Source organism: Polistes fuscatus, unplaced genomic scaffold (genome assembly GCF_010416935.1).
Source record: "Polistes fuscatus isolate 324 unplaced genomic scaffold, CU_Pfus_HIC Scaffold5, whole genome shotgun sequence".
Classification (NCBI taxonomy): domain Eukaryota; kingdom Metazoa; phylum Arthropoda; class Insecta; order Hymenoptera; family Vespidae; genus Polistes; species Polistes fuscatus.
Window position 1 is genome coordinate 12,106,676 of NW_025113129.1, and position 22,953 is coordinate 12,129,628.

The 22,953-nt window shown below is 39.0% G+C and overlaps 1 protein-coding gene and 2 long non-coding RNA genes across 5 annotated transcripts in view; 2 read left to right on the plus strand and 1 right to left on the minus strand.

Moving 5' to 3' along the window:
* LOC122522561 overlaps positions 1–16,152 on the minus strand; it is a 59,003-nt gene extending 42,851 nt beyond the window's left edge. Inside the window, exons 1-2 of one of the 2 annotated variants that reach the window (XR_006305099.1) lie at positions 15,997–16,152; positions 8,290–8,367 (exon numbers count right to left, since the gene is read on the minus strand). This is a non-coding gene — a long non-coding RNA (uncharacterized LOC122522561). The remainder of the gene's footprint in view (positions 1–8,289; positions 8,368–15,996) is intronic. The other variant, XR_006305098.1, reaches the window with a different exon arrangement.
* Positions 1–22,953, plus strand: part of LOC122522559 (autophagy-related protein 16-1) — a 374,631-nt gene that overhangs the window by 47,999 nt on the left and 303,679 nt on the right. The window lies entirely within an intron of this gene.
* Positions 1,483–20,787, plus strand: LOC122522560. The gene is made up of 2 exons (XR_006305097.1): positions 1,483–2,282; positions 20,755–20,787. It is a non-coding gene; the product is annotated as an uncharacterized LOC122522560 (long non-coding RNA).

The following is a 22,953-nucleotide window of genomic DNA, read 5'->3' on the forward strand; positions in this document are numbered from 1 at the left end:
CCCTTCCACCACCCTTCTCTTTCACTCGCTCTCACTCGTTCGAGGTAGCACACTTCTATCGTGCCTTTGTGTTTACCCTCCGAATCAGCGGATTACCGAAGCTGGCAGCCTTCTCTACCGAGTACACCGATCTACCACTCCTTTCCTCTCTCTCTCTCTCTCTCTTTCTCTCTCTTTCTCTCTTACTCTTTCTCTATCTCCCCACCAACGGCATTACCAACTGCGGTTACCTGCAGAGTGAAATTGATAGATTCGAGCTTTGCATTTGCACCGGGGCACCCCATTTCCATATCCAAGTACCTACTTCCGCATCTGAACCTTACCCTTTCTCCAATTCCTTTCCTCATTCCCTCTTTCTCATCTTATCTGATCTCATATCATCTCATTTTATCCCATCTCATCTCATCTCATTTCATTTCATCTCATCTCATCTCTCTTTCTCTGATATCATACCACCCGGTAGCACTACTAGCAGCAGCAGCAGCAACTGCAGCAGCAGCAATGGTAGCAGCAGCGGTAGCAGTTAACCATCAACCAGCTTGTAAATCTAGAGTTCCTATTCTACTCGCTCTTCTAGTTAACACGACAAACCGAACATCACTAAGAATCTTCGGGTGAAATCCCTAAGCGAAACTCCTTCTCGACGACCGCTTATCATTTCCTTAAGCGTTAACGTCGTAAGCCTGCAGATATGAGTTGCATTGAGAGCAGATGCGACTGATCGAGGAAACCGAAGAGGATCAGGAGAATCGATTTTACTATTATCGAAGACTAGGAACGAAAGGTAGGGGGGTGGATGGGGGGGCGTCTTAACGAGAAAGCTTGCATCTGCTTGAAATCAGTCTGATCTTATCGAATTTCGATAAGGATGATTAAATTTCGCTTAATTTTTTTGTTCAGACGTTTATGGTGGTCAGCTCATTTAGAATCAAACTGTACGTTGTAATGATACGTTTGAATGATCAACCGATGATGATTTGCGTTAAATACATTAAACATATATATATGTATTCATATGTATTTCTAGTTATTAACGAAACAATAGAGAAGTACATTGAATTTGTATTATCTCGCCTAAATTGTGTTACGAATCTGAATAACAATTAAATCTAGTTTTTCTCGTCGGCCATTCTGACACCGATTGCACGGTAGGAAATTCCATTTCGATTTTCCGCGAAGTGTGTTTCGTTTAAAATAGCATCCATTGTTTAAATCGTATTGTGAATATTTTTAATATTGTAACTTCGACGATAACATTTCTGCCGTACGACGAGTACATGTTGTTGAAATGTGGCCGAGGGCGAGGGCGGGTGTGCGGGGAGGGGGGGCGGATATTGATCAAATTATGATTCTCCGATTAACGTGTAATGCTCTTGAATTCTAATCCATTTACAATGTATTAACGATTTTGGTTAAAATGTGCATTAAACATTACGGCTAATATCGTCGTATTCGTATTGGCAGAGAGAACGATCCCCCCCCCCACGCATTATTCGCATCGTTTGTGACAATTTCCTCGTCGTTGCGTACATTAATTAGCGAAAAATAAATCGCACCCGGTGAGTTTCTGTTCCGTCCGATTAGTATTATTGGAGATCGTGATTGTCGATAAATGTTATGATCGACAATAATGCCAAACAATAAAAGGATACTCATTCCCTTTCTCTCTCTCTCTCATACTCTTTCGCTTTTTCTCTCTGGAGTATTTTAATTCAATATTTGCTTGTGTAGTTTGTGTGATTTGTTCCACCAGTTGAACATAATAAACTTTATTTCTCTCTCTCTCTCTCTCTGACACGCAATCCTTTATCAGAGATAACGATCTCGTCTATTCGCGTAAAAGCATCTCTGCGAGATTTGGAATCGGGAAGAACACGGGCAGGGGCTGGTGGGGGAGAGGGGAGGAGGAGGGAGAAGCAGGTGGACAGAGAGAGTTGGTTTATTCGGAGGACATTTTCATTGGTGAATCTCTAGCTCGTGTATACTACATCTTGACATGTAGTTACACTGTCGCGCTATATTTGCAACACAGAGGGCCGGTAAAATCAACAACCTGTGGATATTTGGCAATCTGCTTTGCGCGAAAGGGGAGAAACTACATCGAAATGGTAGGTACTCGCGCGTGCCTGCCTCGAGCAGCAGGAAGGAGGGTCCTGGAGTGTTGAGAATAGGAGGAAGAAGACCACGAGGAGTGATGTGTAAAGGTAGGATTGTGGGTGTACTAGCTGAGAAGGGTTGCCATACGAAACGGAAAGAGATGGATGATGAAGAAGAAGAAGAAGGTAAAGATAAAGAGGGGAAAGATGGAACGAGGAAGCACGGACGTGAAAAGCTATACTCTAGGTATCTCTAGAACAGCTGCATTGAGGGTATATGAGATATCGTTGAAAGTGATATGGCTGCAAGCAGTTAGGAGGTATCCTACGTTTCCCAAAGACAGTTTGTCGTGCGGAGGATACAGCAATGTTTTATGAAACATGGCACACGACGTCGGAGGTGTTTCAAATATGCTCTCTTTCTCTTTCTCACTCACTCACTCACTCACTCACTCACTCAGCTACTTTTCGTGCTTTGCATTCTTACTGTCCACGTGAATCCATCGTCTCGGACGAATGTGTTGTATGAACAGCTGTTTCTCGCATGCTCATCTTGGTTTTATGTGTTACAACAGTCGACGGGAGAAGAATCCCCACCCCCACCCTCCACCCCGTTCGTGTGTATAAATGCGTTTGCCACCTTGTGTTGCTTTTCCATGCCTCGAGGAATCTACGAACAGAGGGAACAGTGTACTCTAGTAATAACGTTGCGAATACCAAGCTCCTCTTCCGCATTATACTACTACGTCTACTTCGTTTATCCGTTCTGTCGTTTTTCAGGACTTGAAATTTGTCTCCGACCGATTTTTTTTTTCTTCGGATAGGCTTCGATTACGTGAAAAGAGAAATATGAAGGGTCTGAACCCAAATTTGCGACTAGGATTTTTTCGATCTTCGTTCTTTTGCCCTCTTAAATCGCGTTCCAATGTAATATCCCTGCTTCCGTAACCTTTTTTCTTGTTTTTTTTTTTTTTTATGTTCTTCCGACCGTTTTAGAATGGTCGTTAGTTTTTTTTTTCTTTTTTATTTCCGACCCTTTTGACAATCTTTTCCGTTACAGACGATGGGGATTTGTATTCGCAAAGGAATTTTCTACGATTGTCGTATTTTCTTTTTTGGGGAGACGATCAATGTAATTCTAATAAAGTTTCTGATATATTACATATACATGTATATATTATAAATTCACTTTTATATTAAAATACGAATATATATGTATATAAATGTTTGAAGAGTTAGATAATAGAGATTTCGTATAAAACGAGATAGGTGTTTGTTTTTCTTTTAAATGAAAAGCATTACTACATAAATTTTCATGACGATAACGAGTAACAGCGTAGTCCTTTAACGTTCGTCGAAGCGAAACGAATGATCTAACGTGAGTTAACGATAGTTCGAGGACTTTGCAAGAAGACACTGACTTCTCGACACAACCGTTAAATCTCAAGATTCGAGCGTTGAACTAGGACTAAACTTGTTCGTTGCACGATCACCACCCGACTCCTACTACCTACGAATCGATTTTAACTTATATTTAACTTATACTTATTTATTCATTTATTTTAACTATTAATTTTAATTATTTAATTTATACTTATTATATTTATTTTAACTTATATATTTATTAATTTATTTTAACTATTAATTTTAATTATTTAATTTATATTTATTATATTTATTTTAACTTATATATTTATTAATTTATTTTAACTATTAATTTTAATTATTTAATTTATATTTATTATATTTATTTTAACTTATATATTTAGATATATATATATATATGTATATTATAGTTAAAATATTCTTACATAGATTGTTCTCTTATATATATATATATATATTCAATATAAGTACCTATATATTTTAACTAACATATTTTAATGCACAGAGATTGCATCGTTAATCATTGTAACTTGTAAACCGTCGCGAAAAACGTCAAGTTATATTTTATATTCACGGTGAGAAAGTTCACTAGACGTCGGGTTCTGGTTCGACGTAAATTTCTCGAAAATCCGGTCAGACGATCCCCACGCTCATATCGAGATCTCTTGTCGTCCTTCGAAAGGTTTCGGTAAATCTCTTTCAGAAAAAATTATGGCCCCCTGGTAAGTCTCGACAATGCTTTTATTCAAATTCTAATAGTCTCTCTCTCTCTCTCTCTCTCTCTCTCGCGCGCACTCTCACAAATTCTTTTGATTTTTTTCTTTTAACTTTTTTTTCTACTCTTCTTTTTTCTTTTACACTATCTATCTCTTTTTTTTTATTTTTTTTCTTCTTTTTCTCGGGCAAGTACACGATTAATATAGATATACCGTTAAAATAAGCTTCCTCCCTTTATTATATCGGTTTTAACCGACCCAAGTAAAGATCATTTTACAAAGTGATAACGATAATCTAGCTATAATAGGAGATAGCACTTTCATATGACATACACGCGGTATTAACCTTTGTCCTTTAACTTTCTCCACCTATTACCTTTTCCATTTACCTACCTAGTCAATAGAAATGAAATGCGAATTTAGTCTATTCGGAAAATTCAATGTAATTACGATTATTATACGTAATTATCATTTTATGTATCTCCATACGAAAAGGTAAAGTTCAAATTTAGAATCCTCCCCATTTATATTATCACGTTAAAACACTATCTGACAGTAATATTAAGTTTTATACGTATTCGATATTTCGATCAATTATAATACATATAAAATATGAAATAGAAATATGACAAGGATAGAATAAAATTGTCTACGAATCTTTTCTTCTCTCTCTCTCTCTCTCTCTCTCTTTCTCCATCTATCTTTGCTTTTTTTTTCTGTTGGTTTTCAAGTAAAACCTTTTTCTTTCGTTCCCATTCACGGTCGAACGTAACACCCCTTTTTCACGGTTGTCTAGGAACGTAAAAGGACTATTCGGTGGAGGCATTAGCACTGGAATGTCCCGACCGAGAATATCCATCTCGCTTGCTGACCACCGTTTCGTTCTTCCTCGCAATTAGAGCCGCAAGCACGCTTCCGTGGAATTCGCGTTGGCATCTTCCCTTTAAAAAGCGCGTGTCTCTTGAATTTAAGAGGGTCCCCAACCTCAAAGAAAGAGAACTAGAGAAAGAGAGAGAGAGAAAGCAAAGGTAATTTCAAACGTCTCGCATCGCATCCAACACCGGCATTCCCATCCAACAGAGATTCGCACTGAATCACACGACTTTCTCCGTTCCGTGTTATTTCCACACACGTATCTAAAAATATCTACATGAATTAATTGGTATAATACTTTAATATACGTAAATATAATGCATCGAATAAAATATGATTACGTGATAATTAAGAAATCACAAGTGGTGTTCGATAATCTCGAAAGATCGTTAAAGTCGATCGAAGGTATCGTTAAATTTAACGACTGTAATAATAAGAGGATGTTACGCGACATCGATAAAATAATCACGATACGGTTATTTAATCGCCGACAAAGCCAATAATAAATTACAGATCGAGTTTTGTCTCTCTCTTTTTCTCTCTTTATTTATTTCTTTTTCTTTCTCCCCCTTCCTCCCTTTCTCTCGTTTTTATTTTATTTCTGTCAGATATGTTCCGTAGGTAAGCCCACACGACGAGTATGTTTTACTCAGAAATTTTATAACCTGCTCGTGGTAATGTTTGACAAGTACGACTACGAAATAAAAGAGGAGAAGAAAAATTTGAACGAAGAAATTAGGCGACTCGTTATGCCACCCTGAGAAAAATAAAAGAAAGAAAGGAAGAGAAAGAAAGAGTTATTTTTTTAAATTACACGTACCTACTTTGTCGTTCGTTACGCTCTTCATTCTCGGTGGGCTTTGAATTTCAACAATCCGAGGACGCTTGGATGCTGCAATGTCGTGCGCCTTCTCTCTCTCTCTCTTTCTCTCTATCTTCTTTTTATTTCCCTTTTTTTTTTTTATTTCCACGATGGATGGTGGTGAACGTGCGCGTGCGCATATCTGCGTTTGTCGTCGTCGTAGTAGCGGTTTGCATGCTACCTAGAGCTCGTACCAGAGGGGTAGAAGCAAAAAAGAGTGACAACGTACACTCGGCTTCTGTGGGGGTGGGTCTGGGAGTGGGGACACGGTACATGTATGTATGGTTGGGAGGGAGGGAGGGAGGGAGGGACTGGCGAATTGGTCCAGCACCGGCAAGAGATGGAAGAGCAGAAAAATCGTGGCATCATGCGAAAATGCGCATCCATGGTTGCTCTGTCTCTTCGTGGACCAGTTTTCCCTCCTCTGGTTCACATATACACGTGACTACTATTCGTGTGCGTGTACGTTCTTGTCTGCCCGTCAGAGCTAAATATATATATATATATATATAACACATACATGTACGTATCGTTCCATATGAGAGAGAACGTTCTTTTTCGCATTTTATTGCTCTTTGAACTGAGGCCTCTTCGTCTCGGTGAGATTTTCGTCGCTTCAAAGTCATTTCTCTCTCTCTCTCTCTCTTTCTCTTTTTATTTTTTATTCCTTTTATTTTTGTTCCCCTTTTGTCGACTTTATAAAAAATTATCCACGCTGTCATATCGACACGCGAGAATATCCTCAATGGGGTATACATGAAAGAGATATTAAATCCGGAATATTTTTTATCGCGTATCAGTGAGAATAACTTTGCGAATTTGAAACGGTATCTCGTTTATTTTTTCTTCGTTTATATACGGTGGTATATATATACCACAATATATACGAATTAAAAAGTTTCTACGCGTTGTTTGTCGTGCGTGTATGTGTGTATGTTGTGTGTGCGTGTTTGTTTGTTTGTTTCTTTTTTGCGTCGATATTCATCAATATTTTTTGTCCCTCTTTTATTTCTTTCCTTCTTTTTCATTGTTGAAACTAGTTAGTAATTCGACAGTTATCGATGTATCACGGATCGAACAATGAACATTAAAGTTAACTACAAATACGATTTCAATCGCGTTTTGATGTAATACGGCAACGTCATTGCCCGAACAAAATGTTCACGGTACGAAATTCGAATTCGCATTCTGTCGTGTCGATTGTATTTATCAGAAGCATCGTCGAACGTACGCTAATACGAAACAACAGTATGCGAATTGTAGGGAAGTCTCGTGAAAAAAATGATGAAAATAAAAAATCAAAACCCTTGTAATCCCGTCGAAAACACATCGTTGCTTTAGGATTTGCATTTAGGTTACGTAAATGTAGAAGATACTTTGTACGATAATCTCGAGATCGGAGAAAAGTAACGAAAAGAAATTGAGATCCGTAAAGGTTGAAAATGAACTAATTGTACGATCGAATTCGTTTTGTTTTCTTAAACTTCGTAAACTTTGATTTAGTCGTTCGTTGAAGATCAGTTGTTACTCTCCTTAATTCTACAAATTAATTTCTTTTATTTAACGTTATTCAACGTAACAATCCATGACCATGAATATATTCTTTCAAAATCAAATTCTAATTATCACCTGTAACATATTTTACTACTTTTCCAGTATTATTCGTCATATTAAATGTTAAAAGGCAAACATTTCGATAGATTTTTTTTCTCCTCCCTCCCTATCCCTTCCAACTGGCCTATTAACGAATGGATCAATGGTTTACATTTGCTATTATATACGATAAGTTTAAATCACCTAAGATTAGCTTTAATAGGTTTAAAAAAAGAACAAAAAGAGAGATGAAAAAAAGCCACGTGGTAAAAGTGTGCACGAAGTTACCAGCCGTATATAATCAACATTAATATCGATAATCGATATTCGGTTGAGCTTATAAGCTGTATGACATCATCCATAGAGGCTCAAGTTTCGGACATTTAGGTCCATTTTAACAATTCGCACTCCCTTGATGTACGTTATGTACACATTTACGTTACATATAGAGTATATATAGAATATATATACATATATATATGTATGTATATGTGTCGCATAAATGTATACGTGTGAATTCACTCTCTTCGATATCTGTAGAAGCAGAGAAAGAGAGAGAGAGAGAGAGAGAATCGAAGTTTAAAGGGTGATGTTAGGTGGGGGTGGGGGGTGTAGGGGGGAAGGTGACGTTCACCTTCGTAGCAATTTGCGCGTTCGTAGGTCGCTAAGGAGAAATGGGAAGCTTCGCTTTTCCCCACCACCACCACCACCACCACCACCTCCACCTCCACCTCCACCCCTACTACCTATGCTTTTCACTCACACTCTCCTCTTACTGCTCCTTCTCCTTCTTCTCCAGCTTCTCCTTTCGTAAGCTTCCGAGTTTCCGGGGCCGCGACAGCTGAAATTAATTTCGGCCGATTCAATTAAAGCGGACGACGACGACGACGACGACGACGACGACGACGACGACGCGTCGCTTTCTGCGATATTCGGAGAAGCCGTCGAAGAGACGGGTTGGGGTTGGTTGGGTTGGGTTGGGTTGGGTTGGTTGGTTTACGTTCTATATGTGTGTTCGGATACCGATCAGAAAAGCGACGATGAATTTCAGAAACTGAGAGACTTTAACGTGTAACACACACACCCTCCTCCTCCTTTTACCCCCTTCCCTTTCCCACTCCTCAAGGATAAACATAGCTTTTCGTTTTAAGTTAACTATATCTACATACTTGGAGGATTTTAATTTGAACACAGCAAAATATTAGATAAATCGATGATTCAAAAAACTTTATTCGTCGATCCAATTATTGTTTTCTACTTTTTGTAAAGATTTAGAAATATTTGTATAATTTTTGATCGAAGAGATTCAATCGAAGAATTTCGAGAAAGATTAAATATACCTTTGATGGTTGACCACACCTTTCCTGTGTTTTCGTTCCGCCTATTCTATAAATTAATTCAAACCATATCGGGCAAATCTTTTTCTTCTTTTTCTTCTTTTAAGTATCATTAAATCTATCAGAAAATAATAGGTATTGGAGAGTTTAAATATCTCTTTATGAATTAATCTAAATACGCCAGAGAGGATCGGTCAATCAATTTAATAATTTAATCATTCGATCTGAGTTTGAAATGACGTGCCGCGCCACGGAAGTTGTACACCTTGAATGCTATTATCGAACGATGACGCGGATTATAAGTTATAATCTGTAAGATCTCAATCGAGAATCTTATACATTATACACTACCGTACCCTTTATTTATCCTCATTATCTGTATACTCTCCTTTCCTTTTCCTCAGTTAGATCCTTTAGTTTAATATTTTATCCTCGTTCCTACGACAACCAACTTTCTCTTTTCTATTCTTCTTTATTCCCGTTCGTCAAATTTTACAATTTTTTAATACAATTCATTTAATTTTCATCGAATATAATATATTATTAATATTATATATTAATAAATAATATTATTGAAGTTATACTTCTTTTGGCGCGTTGGGGAAAATGTAATGGGGAGTGATTTTGTTCCGAGCGTCTGGAAAAACGACACCATGAAGTTTGTCGGTATTGACGACGCGCGGCAAAACGATTTCAAGTATACGGCATGAAGTTGTCTTCTTTTCCTTCTTCCCCCCTTTTTTTCTCAAGCGGGTCACCCATCCAAGTACTAATCGTACTCAGGCTGCTTTACTTAAATGATCGAAGCGAGAACTAATGCTGTAACCGCGCCATGGCTGTTGACGCGTCAAGTAATTCGATATATCTCTCTTATATTTAGTGTGGACTGATATCTATATTTTGATATTTTTTTATTCTTTTTTTTATTCTTTCTTATATATATAATAATTATTATTTATTTTTTTAAATTATTTTTTTCTTTGAAGTTCTTTTTGAAGTTATTTTTGAGGTTATTGAGGTTATGTTCGTTTTGGTACGGCAAAGAAGTATAACTTCTTACGTGCGTACATAAGTACACACACCAGTTTTTTATTACATTATATATAATAATTATATATATATTATAAATACAAATTTATTAGCATAGAAAATATCTTTTACATTAGATGATAATAATAACGCAAACGATATAACTAATCACGATCGGGAAAGAGAAATCAACATATTTTATTTGGATGAATAATACCGAGTTCCTGTATATTTTTATTTTGCCTCAGGTACGATCATACTTTTCCTGCTAATTTCTCGTCGTCGTAGTCGTCTCGTATTAATCGTTAAACAATATCGGTAAATCGATAGTTGAACATTTATTACTCTCGGGTAACCTACCCGTTAGGTATTTTTTACGAACAGAAGAGAAGAGTAGAGAAATGAAAAAGAAGAGAAGAGGAAATAAAAAAGAAATTAAAAAGAGTAGGTAAAATAAATAAATTAAAGAGAAGCATGAAAATATAAATTCTGTTGGTTGTGGGAGGGGATGGTGAGGGGTTGGGGGTTGGGGAGGGGGAGGGGGGGATAGTTCACAAAGTCCGTTATTGCAATGCGCATGCTATCCGCGCCCATATTGATTTGCCTCCCTTCTCCGCCTAACACGAAGAGAGAGAGAGAGAGAGAGAGAGAGAGAGAAAGAGAAGTTTAAAGAGTCTCCTAACCTGATGCGCGTGTATACGCATACTTTAGGGATATCAATCGACCCTTCTTCCTTTCCCTTTCCCTTTCCCCATCTTCCACATCATCCTAATGTGTCAGCACCATTTCCTATCTCTTTCACGTATAAGTTTTTATTTCACGTTTACCGATTACCTTAAGAAACTTATATTTGATTCTTATCGTTGCATTACTACTCCCTCATAGATTTCTTAATCCTATTTAATAAGTTAGTTAAAAAGTATAAAAGGGATGATATATTTTTTTGAACAAGATTTGAGTAGATTATTTTTTTTTTAAAAAAGATCTTTTTTCCTTTCTTTCTACTTTTTTTCTTTTCCCACGGAAAAACAATGTAAGATCGTTCATTTGTCGCGTTTAATTAACGTCGGAGGGTTTTTTTTTTTCTTTTCGTTTTGTTTTTTTTTTTTTTCTTTTTTAAGGGAAAAATTTATGTCGCACTTTTGGCAACAACGACGAAACGAGCAAGTTACTGCTTCGCATTCGGGGATATAGATCAAATCGAAAAAAGGATGAACGTCGTAGTAGAAAAAGGCTAAATGGATTTCGACGGCTTTCCCATACGAATTCTCTTCCTCGCGTTTTCTCTCTCTCTTTCTCTTTCTCTTTCTCATTCTCTTTCTCTTTCTTTCTCGCACGCGTACTACTTTTTTTTTTTTCCTTTCTTTTTTTTTTTTTTTCTTTTTTATCAGAACTCGAAATGCACGACATCGATGCATTTGCAGAATGCACGCAGTACCATTTATCTACTTTCGACAGACGGTATTTTCGGATTTCCATTTTCACAAATCCCTCAAGCTGCCATGTCATACTAGCAGATAATCATATCGATCGTTCGTCACCAACTAGTTTCTGTCTTTCTCTCTCTCTCTCTCTCTCTTTCTATTTTTCGAGCTTCATCGAGTGCCACTCTACACTATTTTCATGCGAAGTATGTTTTCAAATGATGGAAAACGGTGCAGATACGGTTCGTCACTTTCAGTTAGTTCCTTATGAACGATTTATCTTTCAAATTTCTATATTATTACGGACTAATTATCTAATATTGTTAATGATTCGAATTAATAAAAAATAAAAAATAAAAAAACGAATAAAATTACAAAATAAAAGAAGTAGACGTACACACCATGGGAGGATTCATTTTATTAAACAACGAGAACGAAGAGTAAACGAAGATCATTATCCTACCACTCTGATTTATTTCCTTTTTTCTTTTTTTTCTTTCTTTTTTGTCTTTTTTCGAAACGAGATAGTAGCGAGTAGAGAAAAGTCGATGGTAAAAGTTCCGAAACGCGCTTTCCCTATCGGCAGGAGGACATTTTATAAGGAAACTTTTCGCAACGAATCCCCGTGGGGAAAGTTTATCATTTAGGACAAAGGTCTGCCGCGTGGTGGTGGTGGTGGCGTACACTCGAAGGACTCTTTTGGACTTTTCTTTCGGGGGGATAGGAATCGAAAGGTGAAACAGCAAGAAAATAGACAAAGAAAAAGAAAGAAAGAGAGAGAGAGGAAGAGAGAGGGAGAGATCAAATGAGAAAAAAAGAAAGAAAGAAAAAGAATAAAAGTAAGAGAAGGACTAAGTAAGAGTACCACCGTATGTTCTTCGGTTGGTCGGACGGTAAACCCCGGTGGTAAAGATGGGAAACGATTTTTCCCTCTTCCGATGTCTCCTAAGATCTTCTACTTTTAAGATCGTAGAAGACATTGCAGTAGTTTTCTTAAGAACTTCCTAAGGATGAGCTGGGTGTGAGAGAATGTAGAAGGAAATAGAAAGGAAGAGAACATCAGCAACATCGTTACCGGTCATCCTTGTTCTCACTGGTAGTATATTTAAACGACCACCCCCATCGTTATTTCTTTTTATTTTCTTATTTATTCGAACAATCTAGAGTATACGGTTAAATCTTGAAACTCGTAGAAAAAGTAAAGAAAAATACCATTTCTCCTCGCGCGAATTTTTCCACACGTTTTTTTATATCTAACTTTGTTACGCGTTTCGTTTTTTTATAATAAATATATTTACGTAGATCGTAGTTTCCTCATACGAGACATCATCGTTCTACGAATTTAAAATCCGTTCGGATATTTTCACGAGAGAAGAGAGAAGTCTTTCAATTTTCCTTCAAAAGTCGGATCCAACTTTACTTTACTTTCCGTTTCATCGATCATCGTATTCCATCGTGCGAAAATAATCTTCGACATTTTTCTTTTCTTTTTTTCTATTTTTTTCTATTTTTTTTTTCAATGCACCATCGCGATCATCCTTAAAGTTTTTTCCACGACAAAAATATCTTTAACGTTTCACGACTTTAGGACCAATCTTGCCGTAGTCGAAGTTTCGATTATCGTTTAGATCGCTATCGAAGAACGAGAGATAGGAAAAAGTTAGACTGTAAGGAAAGTGTTTGAAAAAAAGAAAGAAAGAGAGAGTAATTCTCGCAACGTTGTTGATAATTTGAAACTTTTCGCAGAGAAATCGAATTTTTCCAAATGAGATGAGGCAGGGGAATGGGAAGGGGAAGAATTTAGGAAGGAAAAACACATAAAAACAAATAATTGTTCCTCAAAGCTTTCATTTTCCCCAACTGGTTCACGCGTAAAAGCGAATAAACAGAAAATTCTGTAGGAAAGATATAGACCACGAACGTTCGTACGTGCGTCGGGAACTTATATGTAGAAGAAAATAGAGCAAAGGGACAAGAAACGATTTTCCCGTCGCCCAACGTTTTATCGTTCCATAAAACAATGCTACCGTGCATGACTGCAGTTAAGAAAGAAAAAGAAATAAGAAAGACAAGAAATACGTGAGAATTACGATCGAAGGAATTCAAGGTAGCCATTATTCGACTACCATACGACGAAACTAGAGCTTTCTCATTCAGGCTTTTGTAGTATGTACAATATGTGTATGTATGTACGTGCGTACGTACACATATTTATTTCGGTTCCGTTGATGTACGCGAAAGCTTAAGTAAGATTCGTAATTGGATGCTTTTCTTGTTAGAGAAGAGTTCATCCTTTTGGTGTCCTCGCGTTTTCCTTCCGAGTAAAACGGATTAAAGTAAATAACAAAATAAATATAGAAGGGGAAAGAAAAGTACAAAAAGAAATAAAAAAAAAAATAAGAAAAAAGAAAGAAAGAAAAATAGTCTTATCGAATTTCTCACGCCAGCAAAGAGAGAGAATTTTCTTTAAGCTTAGCAAGAAGTCTCGTTCGTTACGTTCTCGGAAAATGAATTCGTTTCTACCAACGATTCGATTTAATTCATTCGACGTAGGAGTATCTACGAAGACCCTTACCAAATGAGCCAGGGCTGTCAAAGACTTCGACGTAGATGAGAGCTCTCAAGCTTTCCCATAACGTAAGCTTACTCGTGCTTTCCCTTTTCTACCAACCCGACATGGATAATAATAACACGAAGCGTACGATTCCCCCCTGAAGGTTGTAATCTATTAATCATAACTCTCCTGAAGTGTAGCCAATTCATCAGATGCTCGATTCCATGAGTAGAATTCTATCTTATTTAATTAACAATCCTTGGATACAATATTAATACGCGTTGTTTATATATACGTTGTTGATACTTACGAACGATTTCGAAACACGAATTACATTTTTTCTTTTAATTTCGCTTATAGATACATTTTATTTCTTTTTAATGGTCACGAATTTTCAGTAGTTTCTTTCGGCAACTAAATTTATATCGTAGGAAATACGGAGTCAATGTTAAATCGATATATACTATTATAGAAACGTTGATTTTGCTCACAGCCGTAGTAGGGCGTGGTACTTTGAGAAAAGGGATAAAAAGAGAGAGAGAAGAAGAAGAAATAGAAAAATATAGAGGATACGAGACAAACGTCGGCTTGATACAATTCCTGGCTAAAAGAAATCACAGACGGCAAGCAAAAGAAAAATCCAATAGCCGGAGTAATCTAGGAAGAGTTGTTCCTAGTCGTAAGGGAATTGTGTCCCTTTTCGTTAGCCAAACATCTCTTCGTTTCGCTTACTTGTTCGTTCATACGTACGTACGTTCGTTCGCGTTCACGCGAAAAGGACGTACGATTAAGGAGAAAAAGGTGCAGGATCATTTTATTTCAGGCACGTACCTAAACGTTCCGAGTTATCGTCCTACGGTGAAAAGTACCTTTTTCGGAGTGAAACAGACGGATACTCGGCCATCGCGGTATCGTTCGGCTGACCCTTTTCTATTTTGTCAGTTTGGTTTGATGAAAAAGAGCAGAGAACGTGAAACAAACAAGAAAAACAAATAAAAATAGTTGCTCGAAGAAAAAGAGGAAAAAATTATTATCGGTTCTTCCCGGTTCCTCCTCTCTTCTTTTATTTCCCTTTCTATCTTATCCAACCTTTAAACCAAATTCCTTCTTTCTCTCTATTGGAAAAAAAACAGGATCCGATAGGGGTGATTTTCTACGTTAATACACATGTATGCATGTACAATACATCGGGTCCACGACTACTAGTTTTCATTTCTCTCCCTCTCCCTCTCTCTCTCTCTCATTCTCTCGTGGTTAATGCTCAGCTGTATCGCCTGTAATTGAACTCGAGCACGCGGCCACGCAACAAAAGCCGCCGTTGCACCGGATTCGAATGATGGTTTAACATGTCGTCACCAGCCGTCGTCGTGTTGTATCTGGTAGGCGTGCGGCGGGTAATCATTACGATCGTACACGTAGCCCGCGGGACGCGCGTTACTCTCTGCCGGAAAGCCTGACAAGTAGAGCAAAAGAGAGAGAGAGAGAGAGAGAGACAGAGAGAGAGAGAGAGAGAGAGAGAGAACAAGGCGCGTGTCCGCCCTCGCCATCCCTCGTCGATGTTATCGGCTTGGTCCCGTGTACTCGGCAATTTAAATCAAGTTAATTAAAATCATCGTGCAAATTACAAATGACATTGGATATATTTGTTACACAGTTACATAGATCTATCGTAACTTAATCTAGTATCGTAACTCGAATGGATTTTCTTCCCGACGTATTATTTCCCGGAATCACTCCCACCCCCACCCGTTATCAACGACAAGTTTCTTAATATTTTATTTGTTTTCTTCTCAAACGTTCTTAATTTTGTTATAAGGGAAGAAGAAATAAAGAGAAATTAAAGGACAACGATCGTTAGAGAATCTAAGATTAAAATTGTTTTTCTTAATTCGATAGGAAACTAATTCGGTGTTTCTTTTAAAGCCTTTTCTTATTCGACCATTTTCATTATCTATAATACGTGACTACGCGATCTTCCACTCTCGAAACATTCGGATTTCTTGTCTCTCGAAAGGAAGCATAGAGAGAGGAAGAGAGAGAGAGAGAGAGAGAGAGAGAGAGACAGTCGACGATTGTCTTTACCCTCGGCAAGATGCTTTGTACGATCGTACCGGTTACATACCCACCTCCATTTCTCGATCTTCTCCGGATACTCCGATCTCCTCTGGTTTAGTCGTAGCCCCACGTAGTATACGCGTTGGATCGTTCACACAATGGTAATCGCACGTAGGTTAGATGATAGTAGAGTAGAGTAGAGTAGACTAGATGCGAAACATCGCTTGGACTACGATCGTCGTGCACGTTATTAGAGATATCGTTCCGTCCCATCCGGATGATGTCGCTCTTGCCAACGTAAATTGGTCGGACGAGAGAAGGAACAAGCTACGCGAGAAAGAGTAAGAGAGAAAGAGGATAGAGTTGTAATAGTAGTAGTAGTAATAGTATTAGTAGTAATACTAGTAGTAGTGGTAGTAGTAATAGGAGCAACGAGAGAACCGGCTCTCCTCTCTAAGCCAGATTAGAGATCCGTAAGAAAAGCATTGCTCGAGAGCTTTGTTCGGGTTCGGTCTCTGGTACGTTGTGATGAGCAATGGAGTAGCCGATAGCGTCTCTCTAACCTTCTCTAGGGAATCTACGAGTAGTTGTCGGTGCTTGTGCGATCCACCTCCTACGAATTTTCCTTCTCCCTCTCTCTCTCTCTCTCTCTCTTCCTCATTTTGACTTTTCGTCTCTATCTCTTGCTGCTGCTTTGTGTCCTACCATTCTTCGCGTGTTCCATACGCAGTTATATAATTCCACTTAATTCCAACTAAACTAAACTCACCATACGCTGGCCAGTCTTCTCCCTTTTTTCTTTTTTTCTATCCTTCCACCTAACTTTTCTTTTTTACTTTATTATACATTTTCTTTTTTTTTTTTTTGTCTTTCTCTGTATAAAATAATTTGTACGACACAGTAACGATCGTGGCACACCAGGCCTGGACTGAATTCTCTTGCGTTGAACATTTTTTCTTTTCTTTTCTTTTCTTTTCTTTTCTTTTGCACACCACCGTGTGCATTCCTCATTACGATAAATTATTGACACGAAACTAATGCCCTTCCGTGAGAACGAGTTCTTCTCTTCTGGATAAGAAAAAGGACAAGGAAAATAAGTCGTGAATCGTTTCGCCGCGAAAATTTGTGTAGAATATATATATATATAAAGAATATATATATATAAGGAAAGATTTTCAGTATAGCGAGTTCGTTATCGACGTTGAACATCGACGTCGGTGAGTAAACTTCGTTATAATTTGCCTCGGCGAGTAGTTCAAGCATGTCTCTCGAAGGCCCCCTTTTTTTTTTTTCCTCTTTACTTTAATCACTATTTACGTTGTTAAAATGTTTCCGAATTTCTCAGTGCATCGATTTTAATATATTACTCGTTCGTTGCTTTCCTTTTTCTTTTTTTTTTTTCATTTTTAAACACCGAGTAGCAGTAAAGTAGTTCGCGTTGCACCCTTGGAGCATGAAAATCTGTTAGACCTTATCTCTCCCGTTGGCTCCTTTGGATGTAATATTTCGGTCTGTAATACGATTTTGGAGTTTATATACCAAAAGCCACGTCCTTGACTTCGCGTATATCGTACTTTACTTGCCTGAAGGGATACCAAGGTCCCACGGTGAATAAAAATATTTCCTCCTTCTTTTTTTTTTTTTCTTCTTCTCCCTAACATTCTGCCCCGTGCTCGAAAATCCTCTTGCCGAAGTTCCTCTACCCTTCTATTATTTCTCTCTCTCTCTCTCTCTTTTTTTCTCCCCTCCCCTTATACGCGTATAGAAAAGGAAATCACTCGGATAAATGTTTTGACGAATTTGTCTTCGTTTGTTAATAGAAGAATGTCCATAAACTACTCGAAAAAAACACTAAATCGATAACCAACCAGTATTTCATTCGAATCAATACAAATCTCGATCTTTGATTTCATCATCGGAGTCAAACAGATAGGGCAAGTTCAATAAAAAAGAAAACTTACGAAGAAGTTCTGGAAAGTCTCGTTTGTTTTTTACAAGATAGTTATCGAACGAATTATCCATTCGAACGATTCTCTAAATGTGTCGCAAAATGAATCCGAGCGTTGGTTGTTTCGTTAGAAAATCGAAGATTCGGGGTAAAGTCGTCTTCCGATGGTTTGAATGATGATGATTGATCGTAAAATCTTAGTTCTCTCCCTCTCTCTCTCTCTCACACACGTTCACCCGTGATTACGTCGCTGATGCGTACGCTTTTTCTAGCCCGAGACTCGCGTTATCGGTTTTCGCATTATATCCGCGCGAAAGGTTTTATCGCGGCGTAAAGAATTCTGCGGCCGTTCCCAGCTCGTTTACAACGAAGTGCTTTTATTTGTTCACGGCGCAATGACGTCGTTATAAAACTACGCTACGGGCGATATATACGTACACACACACACTCACACACACACACACATATATACATATATATATATCTCTCCTTTTTCGCAATTTTAGGGAGTATACGGATGAATCCCGACGTGTATGGAAACACGGCACGCGTAAAGGCATTGTTTTTAGAACGAAACCAATAAACGATATTCGGGATCCGCGACGGAGAGAGTTGGGGGTGGTGGGAGGGTGGTTGGGGGGAGTGAGGGAGGCGTGGGTGATGGTATAAGGGGAGATAGGAGTTAGAGAGGGAGGAGAATGGATACGAATAGCATGGAGGACTTCGGTCCAGAAGGGGTGATGAGGATGGGGTGGGGTGGGGTGGGGTGGGGAGGGGGAATTTGAAGGCAAACGAAACCGTAGAGCTGGCTGTCTATCGATCTGTGAAAATCGATAGTCATGGCCGTTTATTCATCCAGTCGTTCGACGAATATATTGTTTCCGCAATTTTGTCCGACATTCGATACAGTTTTCTGCTGTACCAAAATGCCTAGGATTTACGTCGTCAAGGCTATAAATTTTCCCCGTAGAGAAGAAGAGCACCACCGTGCTCGTCTCGTTTCGCTTTTGGCGTTGAACGCGCGTTAAAGGATCGACCATCGTCGAACGTTGAACGTCACGTTCTTTGTTTCTTTCTTCTTTTTTTTTCTTTTTTCTTTTTTCTTTCTCTTTTTTAAGTTTCATTTTCTCTTTACCGCGTCCCGTTTCCCATCTTTCTTTTCCATAGGAAGAAGGGGCGGAGTAGTAGAGCCTTTTTTTTTGGTCCTTTTTCCGAGTACCTAATCGCTCGGCACGAAATCTTCGGGCAAACCCGGGATAAAATTCTTGACAAATATTTACTAGTTTGGTCTAGGGATATTGCGATAACACCCAAGCTGGGAGACACCTCGGTGTTAGCCGAATTTATGGTAAAGAAGTTAGAGTAGAAGGGTCGATAAAGGATGTCCGCTTAAGGAGGGGGAAGTGTGTGTGTGTGCCCAGGGGGGGGGGTGCGTTCGCAGATGGATCGTTTTCCGAAAGTAGCGTAGAAAAAGAGTGATTGATAGTGGCGTCAAGGTTGACTCGTTATTGGACGGTGCTAAAGAAGTCGAGGACAACGTCGGCTAATAACTATCGCGTTCGAGCGGAACCAGACACCTCCTCTCTGGTAGTAATAAGAGAAAGGAAGAGAGAAGAAATAAGAACGGTGGAGTGGGGGGGAAATATAAGAGAAGGAAAGAGTTGAGAAAAGATAGGGTGGGGCAAAAAAAAGTATCATTCTTCTTATCGAAAGGTTTATGGGGTATACCACTCGGAGAGAGAGAGAGTTTCTTTTCCGTGTTTCAATATCTCTTCACTCGGTAAATTGAGACGAATTCCAACGGGGGAACGATCGTTCCGCGCTATTTAAACGCGGATTATTTCGACGTCCTCTCTTTTTATTACCCTTGGCCATTTGTTCGCAATTAACGGGGGAGCATTGTAAATTACGCGCGTTACGACTTCGTTGGCCTGTTTATGCTCGATGGTATTACCTTTAATGTTTTAATCACGGTACATATAAGGTTCCTTTTGCACCAACCAACCAACTAACCAACCAACCAACCACCGACCAAGAATTATATTCGGCATTTTCTTTCGGTTTATTGCGTCTTCGTTAACGCGCCTCTAACGTTCATAGCAACCGTTTTAACTCGGAATGCACTCGCGAGTGCATATCGTAATAATTTGGGCGCGTTTAACCGATCTTGCGGTCTAACGAAGTACCGACATTACTTCATTAAAGTTCCTATCCATCAGGAACACCGTGGCTTTCTCACGTCTTACGTATATGTGTGGGTGTGTGTGAGTGAGTGTATGCGTACACATAGAAATGGATGTTCGTTAATACAAATTGCAGTAGAGTCTTTCTCTCTCTCTCTCTCTCTCTCTCTTTGACTATTTGCGCAACAGAAGGATATTATTTTGCGATTGTGCAGGTAACGTTACGATGAAATTGAAATTACGCTTTGTCATACATAACTCAATGTGCTAAACCGTTATCGAGCATACTTACGACGTAATCTTTGTTTTAATTAATTTTCAATTAAAATCGTTTAACGAAAGGAAATATTAATTGGAAAGGTGGGAACCTAGATCCCGTTAGTAAGATAAATAATAAAATGTAGAAGAGGAGGAGAAGGAAACATATATTTTATGTTAATTTTATGAGAACGATATATATATATATAGAGAGAGAGAGAATGAGACATAAAAGACATCGAGAGTGAAAAACTTGAGGAGGGATGATGGTATGAATAAATGAAAATGTTCGGCAACGTTTTTTCACGTTAAATAAACTCTCGTCCAATTCGTTGAGTTTATTTTATCGAATTTTATCCCACGCGCACGAAAGTTTTCTCGCGTCGTCGCAATTTTCATTCGCTTGTTAGAGAAACGCATTTATCGTTTAGAATAAAAAGAAGAAGAAGAAGAAGAAGAAAAAGAAAGAAAGAAAGAAAGAAAGATCAGGCGTGTATATGTGTATATACGGAAATACATCATAACGAGTTTTCAACGATTTTATTTCGACGTCTCCGGGACATCCGGGTGGTGGTGGTGGTGGTGGTGGTAGTGAAAGGGAAGGACGAAGGGGGGTTGGTTGTGCGTTGAACGGGTGAAAAAGAGGAATGATTCGTCAACGGTGGCCTTGATTTATGGCATCGTCTCGTATTCGAAGAATTGCCAATAGATGATGGGCTCCTCGAGGGAGGATGAAATTTTGCGTGCTTCTAGCAATTTTACGAGGGCGTCAGGTAAACGAAGCGGCGTCCGAGGAGGAAGATGAGGAGGGGGAGGGGGGTAGGAGAAGACGTGAACGAAGGGAATCCATCGAGGATAGACGAGACGGTAAAGTAGCGGGCTCGGCTAGAGTGAATAACGAAGTGGAAACTCTTCGACATCAGTCATCTGGGGAAGGGTGAGGTGTGCTCGGTTGGGGGGTAGGGGTAGGGGTAGGGGAAATTTGTATTCCGTTCGACCATCTCGGATCACCGTTCTGTAGCCTTATCGTCGCTCGGTCCATCAACTTGACTCCCAGTCCGGCGTTGCGAAGATCGCCCATCAATTTCGAAAGCAAACCCTTTCCACCATGGTTTGCCCCTTGGGAAGGTTTACGAGTTGGGCGGGAAGAGAGAGAGTGGGGAGGAGAGGTATTCGCGTCTTGAGAACTTTGAACCCGGCGACCTTGCTCGATCGTCATGCACGTGCGCAAGTAGAACTCTTCTTCCTCTCTCTCTTTCTCTTTCTCTCTCTTCGTCCTTGCCTTTCTCTCGAAGCGTGTTATTAGTATTGTGTACTTACTTTTACTGCACGGTAGTAGTGTTTACCTGGTTGAACCAACGTAGAGTTCGGTCTCCTTTCTTTTTCGAAATCGTTCTAGCAAACTTCTCGATGACGATTCACCGATCGTATCTCGCATACTACTCCTTTTCGAATAGAAAAGCGAAAGGTTCTTATAGTTTTTGTCTCTTTTTTTTCTTTTCTTTCACTCGTTCCTCTCTTTTTATACGCCATACGTGGAAAAACGATATGGGCGATGTATAAACTATGTAATGCTAGGATAGTTTATCCTTAAAATCGACGTATGATCTTTAAAAAGTGATCACGCGCGAGTATCATTTTCTTGCTTTTTTTTTCTTTTTTTTTTTTTGTAAAATCGAGAATAGAGAATCAGAAATTTTCGTCGGGGGATAGGATTTTGCTTTCGCATCTATCCTCATTTGCATCTGGTAACGCTCGAGCAAACAGTTTTGGAAATGGGAATTCGAATGGAAGTGGCGAGGAAGAGAGAGAATCGTTAAAACGCAAACGAGAGTAAAAAAGATGATGAAAAAGGGTGGGGGGTCGGGGCAGGAAGGAAGGAAGGAAGGAAGGAAGGAGAAAAAAGGGAGAAAGAAAGGAGGTTAAGAGAAAAATATAAAAGATGAACTAGGGGTTTTTAGAGAGATGGACAAAATTGAAATAGGAAAATAAATAAATGATGTAGTTACGTGTAAAGGACGTGAAGACAAATCGAGGATTTAACATCCGATCCTAGTAGACTACGACGTAGTCTAGAAATAACATGCTAGAACGCTTGTTATCGGTCAGGAAGCGAACGAACGAGAGAACGTGTGTATATACGAAGGGTAATAGAAGTGAAGGGAAGGGAAGGGAAGGGGGACAGGATTGCCCTTTAACAACGTGCGAATACGCGCGACGTTGGCGAAACATCGGCGCCGGCAACAAATCTTAGGATAACGAGCAAGCATCGATCGCCATCAACGGCAGTGGCGCGCAATCAATTCTTAGCAGCTGCCCTCACTCTCTCCAAAAAGAGAGAGTAAGGGCCGTTTAGTGCCCTTAACACGCACTTCAAATCGTTTAACAGCCTTTCCTGTACCACCACCACCACTACCACCATTGGTAGCAGTAGCAATGTGTGAGACTATCAAGGATAAGATAGAAAGAGAGAGAGATGGGAAGGGTTGGGTGAGAGGTGGAAGAGAAAGAGGAGAGGAAAAAAACAAAAAGGAGAAGAAGAAGAAGAAGAAGAAGAAGAAGGGTGGGTAGCACCCAAGTTTCTTCTTCTTCTTCTTCTTCCTCTTTACGGTTAAGGCGTCTTTATGCTCGCCCAGCTA